This window comes from Muntiacus reevesi, chromosome 5 (genome assembly GCF_963930625.1).
Source record: "Muntiacus reevesi chromosome 5, mMunRee1.1, whole genome shotgun sequence".
Taxonomy (NCBI): domain Eukaryota; kingdom Metazoa; phylum Chordata; class Mammalia; order Artiodactyla; family Cervidae; genus Muntiacus; species Muntiacus reevesi.
The window spans coordinates 68002613-68018873 of NC_089253.1; positions in this window are offsets into that span (position 1 = coordinate 68002613).

Here is a 16261-nt window from a genome sequence, read left to right on the forward strand (position 1 = left end):
GCATGCCAAAGAGGATTGTAATCAAGGACTGAGTTTTGTCAGAGGAGGCAAGAAAATTCTGATGATTTTATAGAGAAGTTTTAAAGTTTTTATTTTGATTCTTTTTTATCATCAAAGAGGAGGTTTCCCCCAAGCCTCAGTTTCTTAGTTGGTAAAATAGGAATACTAACAAAACATTGTGAGGATTCAGTGAAATAAATTGTGCAACTTAACGGATTAATAAATGCTCAATAAACTGTAACTATTGGAGAGGAAAACAATTTTAGAGAAGTATTAATAAATAAAAGCTTGGGACCAGCAGTCTGGAAACCTGAGTCCTTCATCTCTCTGAGTCAACAAGGATGAAACTGGAGGACCAGCAGATCCTCAAAGCCCCTTCCAGCACCATGATCCTCTGTGCTGGGCTCTGTGTATTGCATGGTGAGTGGGGTCTACAGGGGCGATGGTCCCTGCCCTCACCACCTCACCACCAGCTGCACACCAGATGCTGCCTACTCCCTCCCCTGGCTCTCAAGGTGTCTCGTGAGTATGTTGAGTTCATAGAGAGTTGGCTTTGAATTTTGGCTCTGGGCCTCAGTTTCTGCAGGGGAATATAGTTTTTATTTACAGTGTAGGGTGGTTATAAGGAATCAAGGAAGTGCTAATTATGGTGGTGACTATGATGATGGTGATGAGGATGGTTCATTTCAATTCAGTCACTCAGTCGTGTCAGATTCTTTGCAACCCCATGGACCGCAGCATGCCAGGCCTCCCTGTCCATCACCAACTCCTGGAGTCCACCCAAACCCATGTCCATTGAGTCAGTGATGCCATCCAACCATCTCATCCTCTGTCATCCCTTTCTCCTCTTGCCCTCAATATTTCCCAGCATCAGGGTCTTTTCCAGTGAGTCAGCTCTTTGCATCAGGTGGCCAGAGTATTGGAGTTTCAGCTTCAACATCAGTCCTTCCAATGAACACCCGGGACTAATCTCCTTTAGGATGGACTGGTTGGATCTCCTTGCAACTCTTGCAAGGGACTCTCAAGAGTCTTCTCCAACACCACAATTCAAAACATCAATTCTGCACTCAGTTTTCTTTATAGTCCAACTCTCACATCCATACATGGCTATTGGAAAAACCATAGCCTTGACTTGACAGACCTTTGTTGGCAAAGTAATGTCTCTACTTTTTAATATGCTGTCTGGGTTGATCATAACTTTCCTTCCAAGGAGTAAGTGTCTTTTAATTTCATGGCTGCAATCACCATCTGCAGTGATTTTGGAGCCCCCCAAAATAAAGTCTGACACTGTTTCCACTATTTCCCCATCTATTTGCCATGAAGTGATGGGACCGAATGTCATGATCTTAGTTTTCTGAAAGTTGAGCTTTAAGCCAACTTTTTCACTCTCCTATTTCACTTTCATCAAGAGGCTCTTTAGTTCTTCTTCACTTTCTGCCATAAAGGTGGGGTCATCTGCTGATATTTCTCCTGGCAGTCTTGATTCCAGCTTTTGCTTTCTCCAGCCCAGCATTTCTCATGATGTACTCTGCATATAAGTTAAATAAGCAGGGTGACAATATACAGCCTTGACGTACTCCTTTTCCTATTTGGAACCAGTCTGTTGGTCCATGTCCAGTTCTAACTGTTGCTTCCTGACCTGCATACAGGTTTCCCAAGAGGCAGGTCAGGTGGTCTGGTATTCCCATCTCTTTCAGAATTTTCCAGTTTATTGTGACCCACACAGTCAAAGGCTTTGGCATAGTCAATAAAGCAGAAATAGATGTTTTTCTGGAACTCTCTTGCTTTTTTGATGACCCAGCGGATGTTGACAATTTGATCTCTGGTTCCTCTGCCTTTTCTAAAACCAGCTTGAACATCTGGAAGTTCACGGTTCACGTATTGCTGAAGCCTGGCTTAGAGAATTTTGAGCATTACTTTACTAGCGTGTGAGATGAGTGCAACTGTGTGGTAGTTTGAGCATTCTTTGGCATTGCCTTTCTTTGGGATTGAAATGAAAACTGACCTTTTTCAGTCCTGTGGCCACTGCTGAGTTTTCCAAATTTGCTGGCATATTGAGTGCAGCACTTTCACAGCGTCATCTTTTAGGATTTGAAATAACCCAACTGGAATTCCATCACCTCCAGTAGTTTAGTGGTGGTAATTATGATGGTGATGATATTGATGGTAATTATGATATTGATGGTGGTGGTGGTGATTATGATGATGGTTATGGTGATGATGATGGTGGTGGTGGTGGTGATTATGATGATAATGGTGGTGCTGGTGTGTGGCTGTTGTTACGACTCTAATACCTCTTGACCTAAGAAAACAGGAATTTGTTCCTTGCATCCTCCTGCTCCCAAGCATTATTCCCCTCTCCTGTCCAGGTGGGTCTGTTTCTTTTTCACTCCTTTGCTTCCAGTGTTATTTCACTGGTCTCGAAAAGCAGTCTTATTACCATGTTGTCTTGATATTGTCCAGGTCCCCTCAAGAACACAGAAACTTCCCTTGCAAGTTTCTTATCCTTGTAGGTTTGCTACCTGTATTTCCCACTGTTCCACACTCATGGATGCCAGTTATTGGGCAAAAGATATGCTGTGATATTCTCTACCTATTTGTATCAAGACCTTGTGATACATACATTACTGTTTGCATACATGCTAAGACACTTCAGTCGTGTCCAACTCTTTGCAACCCTGTGGATGTAGCCCTCCAGGCTCCTCTGTCCATGGGGACCCTCCTGTCAAGAATACTGGATTGGGTTGTCATTCCCTCCTCCAGGGGATCTTTCCAACCCAGGGAATGAACTCACATCTCTCATGTCTCCAGTATGGGCAGGCAGGTTTCTTACCACTGGCACCACCTGGGAAGCCCATATATATGTATCATTACCTTTATTTATTTCACTGAAGTGAAGTTTTTGCCTTCACTTCTAACCGAAACCGGTGTTTGAATAAAAATAAAGCCAGACACAAAGAAGTCAATCACACACTCATTTCTGAGAGCTGCTGCTGCTAAGTCGCTTCAGTCGTGTCCGACTCTGTGCGACCCCATAGATGGCAGCCCACCAGGCTCCCCTGTCCCTGGGATTCTCCAGGCAAGAACACTGGAGTGGGTTGCCATTTCCTTCTCCAATTCATGAAAGTGAAAAGTGAAAATGAAGTTGCTCAGTGTTCAACTCTTAGTGACCCCCATGGACTGCAGCCCACCAGGCTCCTCTGTCTATGGGATCTTCCAGGCAAGAGTACTGGAGTGGGGTGCCATTGCCTTCGCCGAATTTCTGAGAGCAGCCACATAAAATTAGTGAGTTCAGTCCTTACATACACAGCAGGTGTGTTAATGCATTGAAGGAACTTTGCAAATCAGCCGGATCTAGGCTCACTTCTAACCAGCCAGCCTTAGCCTGGGTGCCTTGAAGTCACAAACCCCGAGGAAGTGTACACAGTGTGAGAAGAGTTTCCTGAGACACTCTGTTAACAGCCAAGATGAGAAGCTGACATTTTTAAAAGACAGAGAGGGGGAAAGGTGAGAAACCAACTTACCAGGAAGATAGCGCCAGAGTTGAACCTATGATTTCAACTCAGATATGCAGCGTCGTTGCCAAGATAGCTGTGCCTGAGTTATCTTGGGAAGAAACAACATTCTGGATTGATGGGCCAGACGTGGGGGAGTTTGTGGATTTAAAAGCAGTCCCTCCAGCCCGTCTTCCCCCAGACTTCAGTAAGAGCCTGTCTTGAACTGTGCCACTCAGACAGGGAGTTAAAAGAAGCCCAGGCTAGAGCAAAATTTCCAATTTGGAAGCTAGAAGCTGCTCTTTCTTACTCAGCACTTACTTTTTTTTTTTTAGGATTTATTATTTATTTATTTATGGCTGCGCTGGGTCTTCACTGCTGCGCACGGGCTTTTCTCTAGCTGTGGCGATCAGGTCTAGTTGCAGGGCTCGGGCTTGTCATCGCAGTGGCTTCACTTGTTGCGGAGCACCGGCTGTAGGGCGAGTGGGCTTCAGTAGTCGCAGTCCCGGGGGCTCTAGAGCGCAGGCACAGTAGTCATGCACACGGGCTTAGCTGCTCCAAGGCAGCTTCCCGACCCAGGGATCCAACCGGAGTCTCCGGCATTGGCAGGCAGATTTTTTACCACTGAGTCACCAGGGAAGCCCCTTACTCAGCACGTCTGCTCCTTGCCCACACCTAACTTCGTACCGGATTTTGCTTTCTTATTACACATTTTGTCATTTGTCAATTGCTTTGAAGATGAAATTAGGACCTGCCATCGTTAAGTTCTCCACTGCAGCAAGCACAGAGCTTTAGACAAAGTACCACTCCATTCAGTGTTCCTGAAATGAAATCAGCAAAGCTTAGGGATTTAAGAAACGTAGGACTAATGACTTTAGGTATTATGGAATTATTCCACTCTATGGGAAGCCATATAGCTGGGGTCCCCAACCCTGGGCCAAGGGCCTGTTAGGAACTGGGCCGCACAGCAGGAGGTGAGCAGTGGGTGAGCAAGCAAAGCTTCCTCTGTACTTACAGCAATCCCCCGCCCCCCACAATCACTCACGTTACAACCTCAGCTTCACCTCCTGTCAGATCAGCAGCGGCATAATACATGTAATGCATTTGAATCATCCCCAAAGCATACCACAACCCCCATGTCTGTGAAAAAATTGTCTTCTGTAAAACTGGTCCCCGGTGCAAAAATGGTTGGAGACTGCTGCCGTGGAAGGCTGTGGGTTTATGAGTCAGGCTTACCGGGGATTGAGTCCTGGCCCCAGGCACTCTTTGCCAGTGACCTTGGTGAGTTGCTGTTGTCACATGTGTTCATCTCTGGGTTCATCTGAACTTCTTGTCTCCAAGTCTCACCTTCTTCATCTCTAAAGGGAGGGAGGTCATGATTCCTACTGCATAGAATACTAACAGTACCTACTTCAAAGAACCAACCTCATAATAAGAGTAAGTCCCTCGTAATTCTCAGGAAGAGCTCATGGAAATTATGATTAAACAGCTCTTAGCACAGCGTTTGCTACATATTAGGCACTCATTGAGTGAGAGTTATTAATAATAACATGGTCATTTTCTACTTCAACTTTGGATTTATCTTGAGGGACAATTTTCACTCTCGTATTGACAAAATAATGACGTCATCCAAATAAATGTACTGGAGCTTTCCTTGAGGATTGATGGTGGTGTTCCCACCATGGGAAAGCGGCAGTGTGGATTTTTTTTTAACTTTTTATTTTGTTTTGGGGTATATAACAGATTAACAAACAGTGTTGTGATAGTTTCAGGTGACCAGGGAAGGGACTCAGTCATACATGTACATGTATATCTATTCTCCTCCAAACTCCCCTCCCGGCTAGGCCTACCATTGTGTTTTCATTATTTGATTGAGATCCTTCTAATTTTTTTGTTGTTAAAAACATCAAGAGAAGAGAGGGGACATGGGTCTACCTGTGGATGATTCATGCTGACGTTTGGCAGAAGCCAATACAATATTGTAAAGCAATTATCCTTCAATTAAAAATAAATTATATATATGTATATATATTAAGGTAATCCATTTAGTGTATGTAAAAAAATCCCTGTGATTATATAATTATACAGAGGATTCTGGAGTTATCTGTGGAATAAGAGTAACTGCCATTTATTCAATATCTACCACCTGTCTTGCCCAGTGTGGGGCTGTTTGTCTTCATTACTTCATCTGATCCTCTGGCCACGATTTTAGCTCCATTTCACTGATGAAGGAACTAAAGCTCAAAGGGTAAGCAACTTGCTCTGGTCACATAGTCCGAAAATAGCAGAGGTGGGTGTGATTTGAAGTGGGCTCTGACATCAAATCCCTGCCCTGGCCAGCACTCCTGATGTCTGAATATTCACAGTCTTGTTCAGAGGTTAGGGCACGCACCAGCCCCACCCCAGAGGCTGGGGTATGATTCCTCTACCTGTTTGCCAGGATTTCACTACTGTAGTTTAAGCCAAAGTGGAAACACCATTGTAAATTACTTATTTTGAAAGTTGGCTAATGGGCCTGAAGGATTCACTATTCACAGTAAACAACACCAACAGCGCGCAGGAGAGTAGGTCTCCAGGCCAGGAAATCGCCTCATTTATCTTAATCCTTCCTCCTTTCTCCTGTTCCTCCGGCACTTTCACACCCTATTCCTTCCCTCGTTGAACACACAGGATGTGTGTTTTGGGTGTCAGGGTTCAAGCGCCCTGGCAGATGTTCCCCGCAGTGTTAATGATCTTAGACTGTTCTCTGGAGTCTGTGGCGATGGAAAGACCAGGGGGAGAAGAGGCTACACCTTTGGTACAGGTGTCTGAACGAATGTGTGCTGCTAAGTCACTTCAGTCGTGTCCGACTCTGTGCAACCCCATTCCTGGGATTTTCCAGGCAAGAAAACTGGAATGGGTTGCCATTTCCTTCTCCAATGCATAAAAGTGAAAAGTGAAGGTGAAGTCGCTCAGTCATGACCAATTCTTTGCGACCCCATGGACTGCAGCCTACCAGGCTCCTCTATCCACGGGATTTTCCAGGCAAGAGTACTGGAGTGGGGTGCCATTGCCTTCTCCATGATTGGTCACAACTCTCTCCAATTCTTTTCCCTATGATGCATATCAGTGGAGCTCCCCTTAGGCGTTAGGTCCCAGGGATGGGGCTATGCTGACCGTGGGGTCAGGACTAAGATGACTTTCCTGGAGGAGCTTGCAGAAAGGAGTGAGCTGGAGCAGACTGGCAAGCAGAGTGGGTCTCATTCTAATATGATAAATGCTGCCATGTATGTGCATACCCTGCAGCTCAGATGGTAAAGAATCTGCCTGCAATGCAGGAGACCTGGGTTCAACCTCTGGGTCAGGAAGATCCTCTGGAGAAGGGAATGGCAATCCGCTTCAGTATTCTTGCCTGGCTAATCCCATGGACAGAGGAGCCCGGCAGGCTACAGTTCGTGGGGTCGCAAAGAGGCGGACACGACTGAGCGACTAACACTACTGCTACCACGAGTATACATTGGTGATCCTGAGACCAGAAATGGCGTGGAAGGATGAAGGCAGAGCAAGCCCCAGATGTTTTGGGGAAATATATGACGTCTCTGCTAAACACAAGAAGTGCGACGGTGTGAGACTGGCAGATCTCAAACCGCATTCCCTGGAACCACATCTGGACACCTACCACAGACTAGGGACTATCTGAGCCCTGAAGAGGCAGAGGGAATACAACAGATTCCAAGGCAATGAACTTCCAGAATCAGACTCCTCCGCTATCAATATATTTTGCGATCTTAGGTAAGTCACTTCACTCCTTTGGACTCAATTTCTTGGTCTGTGAAAGAGGGAAGTTGAAGAAGATAATCAATAAAGCTCTCTTGCCAGTTTTGACTCCTTTACAGGGTAAAAGAAGAAAGATTTTTGAAGATTTCTTGATTTTTTTTCCCCTGTGATAACAGCCCATGAACATCCTTGGCCCTGGAGTTAGAGGAGGATGAAATATGGGTGGTCCTTGTTCTTGTGGAATTCACCAGCTGCCTGGGAAACAGTTTTAAACAAACAAAATACATAATTACAGATTACCAAAGGTAACTGCTTTTGAAGGAAAAGTTTTTGGAAAACTTTTCATTTCTTAAGCAGCTTGAACTTGTCTGTGATTCTCTTGATTTACCATTGTGGTTAACAAAACTGCATCTTTTAAAAAGTGTTTTATTTTTTTATTTTTGGAAACATCTGTGTTAGTCACTTAGTCATGTCCAACACTTGGTGACCCCATGGACTGTAGCCCGCCAGGCTCCTTTTTGTTTACATTTATTTTATTGAAATATAGTTGATTTACAACATTGTGTTAATTTCTGCTGTACGCAAAGTGATTCACTTATACATGTATATGCATGCTAAGTCACTTCAGTTGTGTCCAACTCTTTGTGACCCTATGAACTGTAGCCCACCAGGCTCTTCTGTCCATGGGATTCTCCAGGCAAGAATACTGGAGTGGGTTGCCATGCCCGCCTCCAAGGGATTATCCCTATGCAGGGAGTGAACCCGCGTCCCTCATGTCTCCTGCATTGACAGGCGGGTTCTTTACCTGGGAAGTCTATATATATTTTCTTCTTCTTATTCTTTTCCATTATGGTTAGTCACGGGGCAGTTGAATACAGTTCCCTGGAAACTGCATCTTTTCAGCTGAGCGTGTGTGGATAACATCTGTCTGGGTATCTCTGAGAGCCGCAGGCCCAAGAGAACAGCAGGCATTGCTGAGTCATCCAGCTCATTTATCCTAGGGCTTCTTAGACCATCTTCTGAGCCATCTGAGAGCCCAAGAGCCCTGATGATCAGGAAGGAGCAGCGAAGAAAAAGAACACACTCGCCCCTAGGCTGGAGGGGAACAAGAAACACGATTCTGCAGCAGCCTCAGATCTGATTGGACCCCGACATGGAGAGATGACTGTGAACAGACCAGTGTTAGCTATTCCGGCTACAAGCAGGCAGCAGTGAGAGGGTCACAGCTCAGAGCAGTGGACAGCTGTCCCCAGAGTACTCCTTCCTCGCTGGTGGGCTTGGCAACGAATGCCTCACCAGGGAGAGCTGGGTTCTGCTGTGAGCGGTTGTTTGCATCCAGGCTTAAAGAAGCTAAGGGCATCATCCTCGGTCTCGTGGCTTTGATGAGACAGGATGAAAGCCCTGGAGGAGGAGATGGCACCCCACTCCAGTATTCTTGCCTGGAAAATTCCATAGACAGAGGAGCCTAGAGGGCTACAGTCCGTGAGACCGCAAAGCACTGGACAGGACTGAGTGCACACATGTGCGCGCGTGCGCACAAACACACACACACACACACACACAAACACAGACACACACACAGACACACACACAGACACATACACACACACACACACACACGGTAAAAGAGAGGAGAAGGGAAGTTTCATTGGTGATTTCAGCTCCCACCTACGTATGGCTGTGAATTTCTAAAGTTATAAATTACTGATCAGGTTCAGAATGGAATTCCAGCCAGGCTTTCTACTGTGCGTGTTCCTTAGAGGTTCCCTAGAAGGATTGTCACATTTTGCTCACTGTGACCCTGGGATGATCCACGTAGCTCTCTGGTTTAAAAAACACAGCCTGTTTAAGTGACACATTCAAGGTCACCTAGCATGTGAGTACCAGGGCCAGGAAGAGAACCCAGACAGTCCAACTCTTTTACCTTTCATAATGGACCAGGCTAGGTTTCTTATTTTACTTTTGCATTTTCGGAAATCACAAATTAGCCTGCAGTAAACTTCTCTCTCGGGGAAAGACTGACTTGGTCAATTCATAAACTGGAGAGTTTGCAACAGTAAAAGAAGTCCCTATAGAAAACAGAAAGAAAAAGCTCCTGAATTCAGTCCCTAACCCACATTCCTGGCTCAGACAAGCAGTGGCATTTGCCCTGACTTGCCTGGCTCAGTGCCAAGCCCCGAGAGTACTGGATCTCTGTCTGGATTGTCTTCAGGACAATGAACCTGGAAACAAAACGAGGGTAGGAGATCTTGGAGAAAGAGGAGAGAGTCCAGGCAGGATGATGCATTGCAGGAAGTTCTCTGTCATCAGGGAACCCCACCTGCTCCCAAACGTGGTTCAGCCATGCTCCTACAAAGGTTACTAGTGGAAAAACCCTGTGAACCAAGGCTTTTGACACAGAGTTCTACAGGACAGTGAGAGTGACATCAAGTGGATGAAGGAGTGAATGAAACAATCACATGAACTAGTCCCGTGGTAGAGGATTGCCTTTCTGTGAAGCAGGCTTCCTGTTCAGAGTCATCCTTAGGATTCGGTGTTTGGTTCCACCCCACACCCTGGTTCTCTCGCCTGTGTGTCTCTAGAGATCTTCTTGCAGGAATCTGAGTTCTCCTTGTACAGGGTGGGTCATCCTCTAAGCTCAGTCATTCTGATGTCTTTGTGGGGACTGGGGAATGAGGTTTGTTTAGGGGATTCATTTGATATGAACTTGACAGATATTTGAGGGTATCTACTATGTGTCATATACTGCCTTATGTATTGGGGATATAAGGACAGTCCTTACACTCTAGATGCTTACTGTCTAATTTAGTGAGAAAGGCAATATCACAGGTAAGCATGGAGAAGAGGTGTCTAATGCATCTCATTAGGAAAGGCGACACTTGAGTTGAGCCTTGAAGGGATAAAGTAGCCACACAGGGCACTAGGAGGTGAGAGTCTAGAGAGCAGCCTCAGCCAAGTATGGAGATGGAGAAGAGCATCTGCATGTGGATGAAGATTTCAGGACTCTGGGGCGGAAGCCTGAGGTTTAGAGCAATTGCTTAGTCCCAGTTTCCTCCTCTGCAAGATGAGAGGGGGGTCTCCAGCCTCGGTGTATTCCATGCACGTATCCCATGAAGAGGATGAGTTTGGAGGGTGCTTCACTTGAAAAGCTACATATGCTTCCAATGCCATCTGTCTATTTGTTTTAAAGAGTGAGATCTTAGCTTTATTTAAAGCTTTATTTAAATGTGCCAACAGGACAGTACACCAGAACTTGAAATCTTTGAATCCAACCAAACCTATGACAAAATGCAGTTTTAATTGTGGTAAAATACACATAACCTAAAACTTACTATCTTAACTGTGTCTGAGAGTACCCTTAATGGCATCAAGTACATTTCCATTGTCGTGCAACCTTCACCACTGTCCATCTCCAGATCTCAGTCATCAACCCAGCCTGTAACTCTGAGCCCATGAAACAGTAACTTCTCCTGCCCCCAGCCCCTGATCACCTGCCTTTGTTTGTTTGAGGTCATTGAATTGTTTTTGCCTTTCATGTATAAGCCTCAGGCTGATCTTTCAACAGCATGCAATAGATAGTACTATCCAATAGACAACTCTGGACAGAGGGACAGTCATCAGTTTTTTGGTTCTTGCCATGAGGCTCATTTCTCTCAGATGTGACTTCAAAATGTAAAGTTACTGAGACTTATAATTCAAAACGTCTCATGCACCCCGATGTTCACTGCAGCACTATTTACAATAGCAAAGACATGGAAGCCATGTCAATGTCCATCAACAGAGGAATGGCTAGAGAAGCCGTGGTACATTTAGACAATGGAATACTACTCAGCCCCAAGAAAGGATGATGTAATGCTGTTTGCAGCGACACGGAGTTTGTCATACTGAGCCAAGTAAGTCAGACACAGAGAGACAAATACATGATATCACTTATCTGTGGAATCTAAAATAAAAGGATACAAATGAGCCTATTTACAAAACAGAAGTAGAGTCACAGGTATTGAAAACAAACTTATAGTTACCAGGAGATGGGGTGGGTGAAATAGTTAGGAGATTGGGACTGATGTATACACTGTACACATAGAGTAAGTAACTAGTAAGAACATACTATATAGCACAGGGCACTCTCCTTAATGCTGTGTAATGGTATGCATGGGAACAGAATCTAAAATAATAATAATAATGGATATATGTATAACTGATTCACTTCCCTGTACACCTACCTGAAACTAACACAACACTTTAACTAAACCATGCACGTTTAGTCCCTCAGTCGTGTCCCACTCTGCGACCCCGTGGACTGTAGGCCTCCAGACTCCTCTCTCTATGGGATTCTCCAGGCAAAAATCCTGGCGTAGACAGCCATCCCCTTCTCCAGGAGATCTTCCCAAACCGAGGTTAGAACCTGGGTCTCCTGCATCGTGGGCAGATTCTTTACCGTCTGAGCCACCAGGGCAGCAATAATCAACTGTGTTCTGTGCTAAGTCACTGAGTCGTGTCTGACTCTCTGTGACCCCATGGACCGTAGCCCACCTGGCTCCTCTGTCCTGGGAATTCTCCAGGCAAGAATTCTGGAAGGGGTTGCCATGTCCTCCTCCAGGGGAGCTTCCCAACCCAGGGATCTAACCCAGGTCTCCCACATTGCAGGCAGATTCTTTATCATCTGAGCCACCAGGGAAGCCCAAATCAACTATACTCCAATATAAATAAAACAAACAAACACGTTTCTCCTCCCAGCCTAGAGCGCAGAACCCACGGGGGAAGCGTGAGCTCCCCCTGGAGTTCAGTGCTTGTATAGCAACAATCCAGGCAAAAATACCAGGCAAAAAGCTCAAACTGTTGGTGGATTTGGGAAGGGAAAGGCAGATTAGAGAGCCACTAGGGAGTTTCTAAGCACAATCTGTCCTCTCTCCTCCTCACACCCTGGGCTGCCTTTCATAATCCTGCCAACACTTAAATCCCTTTTGCTGCCTAGACTGTCCCGAGTAATTGAGAATGCTGGTGCTTCAGTGAGCACTGCTATTCCTCCAGTCAGTGTGGAAGGAATGTTTCAGCAAAGGGCCAGAGATGTGCTCCCAGAGACGGCAGAAATCAAGTGAAACATAAAATGCAGGCCCTGACCACCTCTGGTCCCAAAAGCTTGCTTGGAACGTCTCACAAATGGAAGCTTTCCTGTCTCTGCATTAATCCTTTGTATGTTGGCTAAATTCCAGCTCAGGTAATTACATTCTCCCTTACCCAAATCCCCTGGCAAATTTAGTCCTTTCATAGGTCTTCTTGTGATTTTTCTTTTTTTAATTTTTTTTTTTTTTTTTTTTTTTAGATTTTGTGGTGTTTTGCTCTTGATGTGGCAGTTTTCTGAAGAGATTTTGCCTTTCCGCAAGAGGGCAGAGAGGGTGGGCCCACTGGCTCTGTGTATTATCTTCAGAAGAACTGCAGGGGCGAAATAAAGGTGATGGAGCCATGCTGACCAGAGCAGAACCCTGGAGAATGAGAGGCCTCCGGAGATGCCCTCATGAGACCCCTCCCTCAGGGAGGTGTGTGGTCAAACCTCTGACTTCTTGGTATAAAGTCTCCATGACCCTCGGCAGTGAGACAGCCGGTTTTATTACTCTTTGGGCAAATGATTTGAATTTATCCTTAAATGGGACCCCTACGGCTTGGGTGTTGCCGGTCCAGCCTGTTGCTTGTGTTTGATTGACAGTCTATTGTTTGGTTTCCCAGCGCTATGGTCTGGATTTTGCTTTGGGACGAAGGCACTGTAGACGTTTTTGGTTATTTGGATCCAAAAATCTCTAAAACATGCCAGCAATTTCTCAGTAATTATATTTTAAATATCACCAGATCATCAAACTGTGATCGATTATGTGATACACTCCAACCCATGAAGCATTTATTGAATGACTATGTCCCCCTTCCCTTCCATCTAAGTCACCTTGAGGAAGTTAGCTAACAGTTTCTGGTTTGGTTTTCTTATTTGTAGCTTGAGGATGATAAGAATAGCTACTTCATAAGATTGTCTTGATGATATATTGGGAGTGCATGGAAAGTCACTGCTACTACTGTTATTACAAGTTATTATTTTATTATAAAACACTAAATATTAAGCAAACATATATATTGTGGAATTGATCTTCTAAAAAGGTAATGAAATACTCAAAATATCTCTCAAATAAAATGAGGATACCAAGGTAATTAAGCAATGGTCCTGCCCTCAGTACACTTGTGACTATGAAGGAGTCAAATGTCCTTTTCTCTTAATTTTTTAACATAGTTTTTTTCAAATTAATTTATTTGGCCAGGTGAGGTCTTAGTTGCATCATGGTGGATCTTTCATTGTGGCGCAAGGACTCTCTAGCTGTGCTCAGGCTCAGGAGTCCCGGCACATGGGTTTAGTCACTCCATGGCCTGTGGGATCTTGGTTCCCCAACCAGAGATTGAATCCACGTCCTCTGCACTGCAAGATGGATTCTTATACTGGGCCACCAGGGAAGTCCCAGAGTCATATGTTCTTCTTCAATGCTGTCGTCCTAATACCTAGATCCACGCCTGGCATTTACAGTGGGAGGCCAATAGATGTTTGTTATTAGGATTATTTAATGTATAAAGGACTTAAGCACAAACATATGGAAGGTAAATTGCCAATGAGGAGAACTGAGGACAGCTTCATACAGAGGTTTGCATCTGATCTTTGAATTCTCTGGTTGAATTCAATGATTGAATTCAGTCTCAGGAATGGATATGATCTTGATAGATCAGGAAAGAAGTGAAAGGCCCTTAAAATCACTTGCTGAAACAGTATTTCAGTGCTTCCCAATTTTTATTGGATCATAGGACATGAAGAAAATAATAATATTTACACAAGACACTGGTCAAAGGCTCTATGTAAGAACATGCTCCCCAAGAGAACAGAGACTTTGGCTATTGTGGTCAGCTTTATATTCCCAACACCTAGGATGGTACTTTGCAGATATTAGTTGAATAGCAGCAAAGGGGAAACACTTAGAGTTGGTCTATAAAAGGCATTATGGGGCCACTGGGGTGCAGGATTCATAAGAAAACATAGAAAGAATCAAGAAAGGCTGGAGGTAAATCTAGGATGCTTTTGAATGCTGTCCCAAATTGGTCTTTATTCACTAGGGCATGGATTGTTTTGGATTGGAAACTCTTAATAAGAAAGACAGTTCTGGGTGGTGGCTGTGTAAAGGACAGAGAAAAATACTAGGAGAAGAAAATAAAAAAGGTGACTCTTTGTACTGTCAGGATGGCAGACAGTGAGAGATTGAAATACTGGGTTGGCAAGAATGTTCAAATACAAATGAACTTTTTTGCCAACCCAATAGGAAGGGGAATGTTAAGAAAAGACATGAAGAAATATTTGATAGGACATCGCTGGAGTGAGTTGAAAAAGGCAAGGCAAGCATGTCATTACTAATGAGCTATTCCACCTTAGTGGACAAAGTGTTAGTTGCTCAGTTGTGTCCGACTCTTTGCAACCCCATGGACTGTAGCCCACCAGGGTCCTCTGTCCATGGGTTTCTCCAGGCAAGAATACTGGAGTGGGTTGCCATTCCCTTCTCCAAGGGATCTTCCTGACCCAAGGATCGAACCCAGGTCTCCTGCATTGCAGGCAGATTATTTACCATCTGAGCTCCCAGGGAAGCCCAGAGTACTTAACCTCTCCATCTGTTTCCAGCTCTACAGAATAAATGACCTTAACTATCCTTTCAGTGCCATTCATTCCTAGTATTTTAGGATTCTCTAATCTTATCAAATTCTCAGTACATTAGAAAGGTCTCTCTTTGTCATTTCCCCACCCCTCCTCCCCCTCAACTGGTAGTGACACTTCAGTTTCCTACTTTGGACTCCCTTAATTCTTTGGAGAATTTCAGGCTAACATTCATTCACGTGTAGTGTATAGATCCCTTAGGGTACAGGGTGGAGTCGTGTTCCCTATGCCATCTGAAGATATTCAACTGACAACATCTTCCCTCTACTTTTCTCTTATTCATTGGGTCTTCTAGGGAGACCCCTGACATAGGTTTTTTTTTTCTTATGAGTAAGAATTGTGTCTTACTCCCCTTTGCCAGTGCAAGCTTGGCATAGCTCACACAACTGTGAGGGACAAATGAATGAATGAGTAAATGCTTTGAGGATGGGGAGACATCCCTTGGACTGTAGCTTTTTGGCCACTGGGAAGTTCCGGTCAGAGGCTTTATGACAAGAAACGGGTTAACAGCATCCTTTGTTTTTTCCTTTCCTTGAGGACTCTTAAGCGAAATGTTTTTCTAAACCTTTGTTCTCCTACAACTACTGACGTCATTTGCTTCTTGGCCTTTCTCCTCCGTAAGTGGTTACCTTCCCAAGTTCATCTGGAGGCTGGGGAATCAACTGTGTCATTCATCCTTTTCTCTCAGGATCAGAACTGACTCTTATGTGCACAGAAATTCCATCCATGGTATCAACATAGTCTTTCCAGGATAGAGACCTAGAATGAGTTAACAAGCGCCAACACATTTGCTAAACTTAAAAGAATACTCTATTATTGTGTGGCAATTGGTAAAGAACTTATTAATTAAGGATATAAGATAGAGAGAAATCTCCCAAGAGGCAAAAAGCCATTACAAAGACATTGTGGAACCAATCTAGCAGTTAATGGAATACTCAGAGGTTCTTTAAAAAAAAAAAAAAGCAAGAGAAAGTGGGGGCGTCACTTTTCAAAGGGTGTCACCAAATTAATGATATATTATAGATTGTGGGAAACTTACCAAAAGACAGGTAGAATATAAAAACAAAGCAAAAAGCCTCCTAAGCTTTTGTTTTCATACAATCCAATCTTCGTATGGTAACATCTCCTGATCCTAAATACACACCCACTCCACCACAAAGCATAAAAGTAAATTGAGATGGAAATCAGAAGCAAACTAGTGTTGCAAATGAGAATTAATAGTACATTTGCTTTTGTTGTGAGACAAAATAAATAACTCATTTCAACTGCCTGTGAGTTGTTT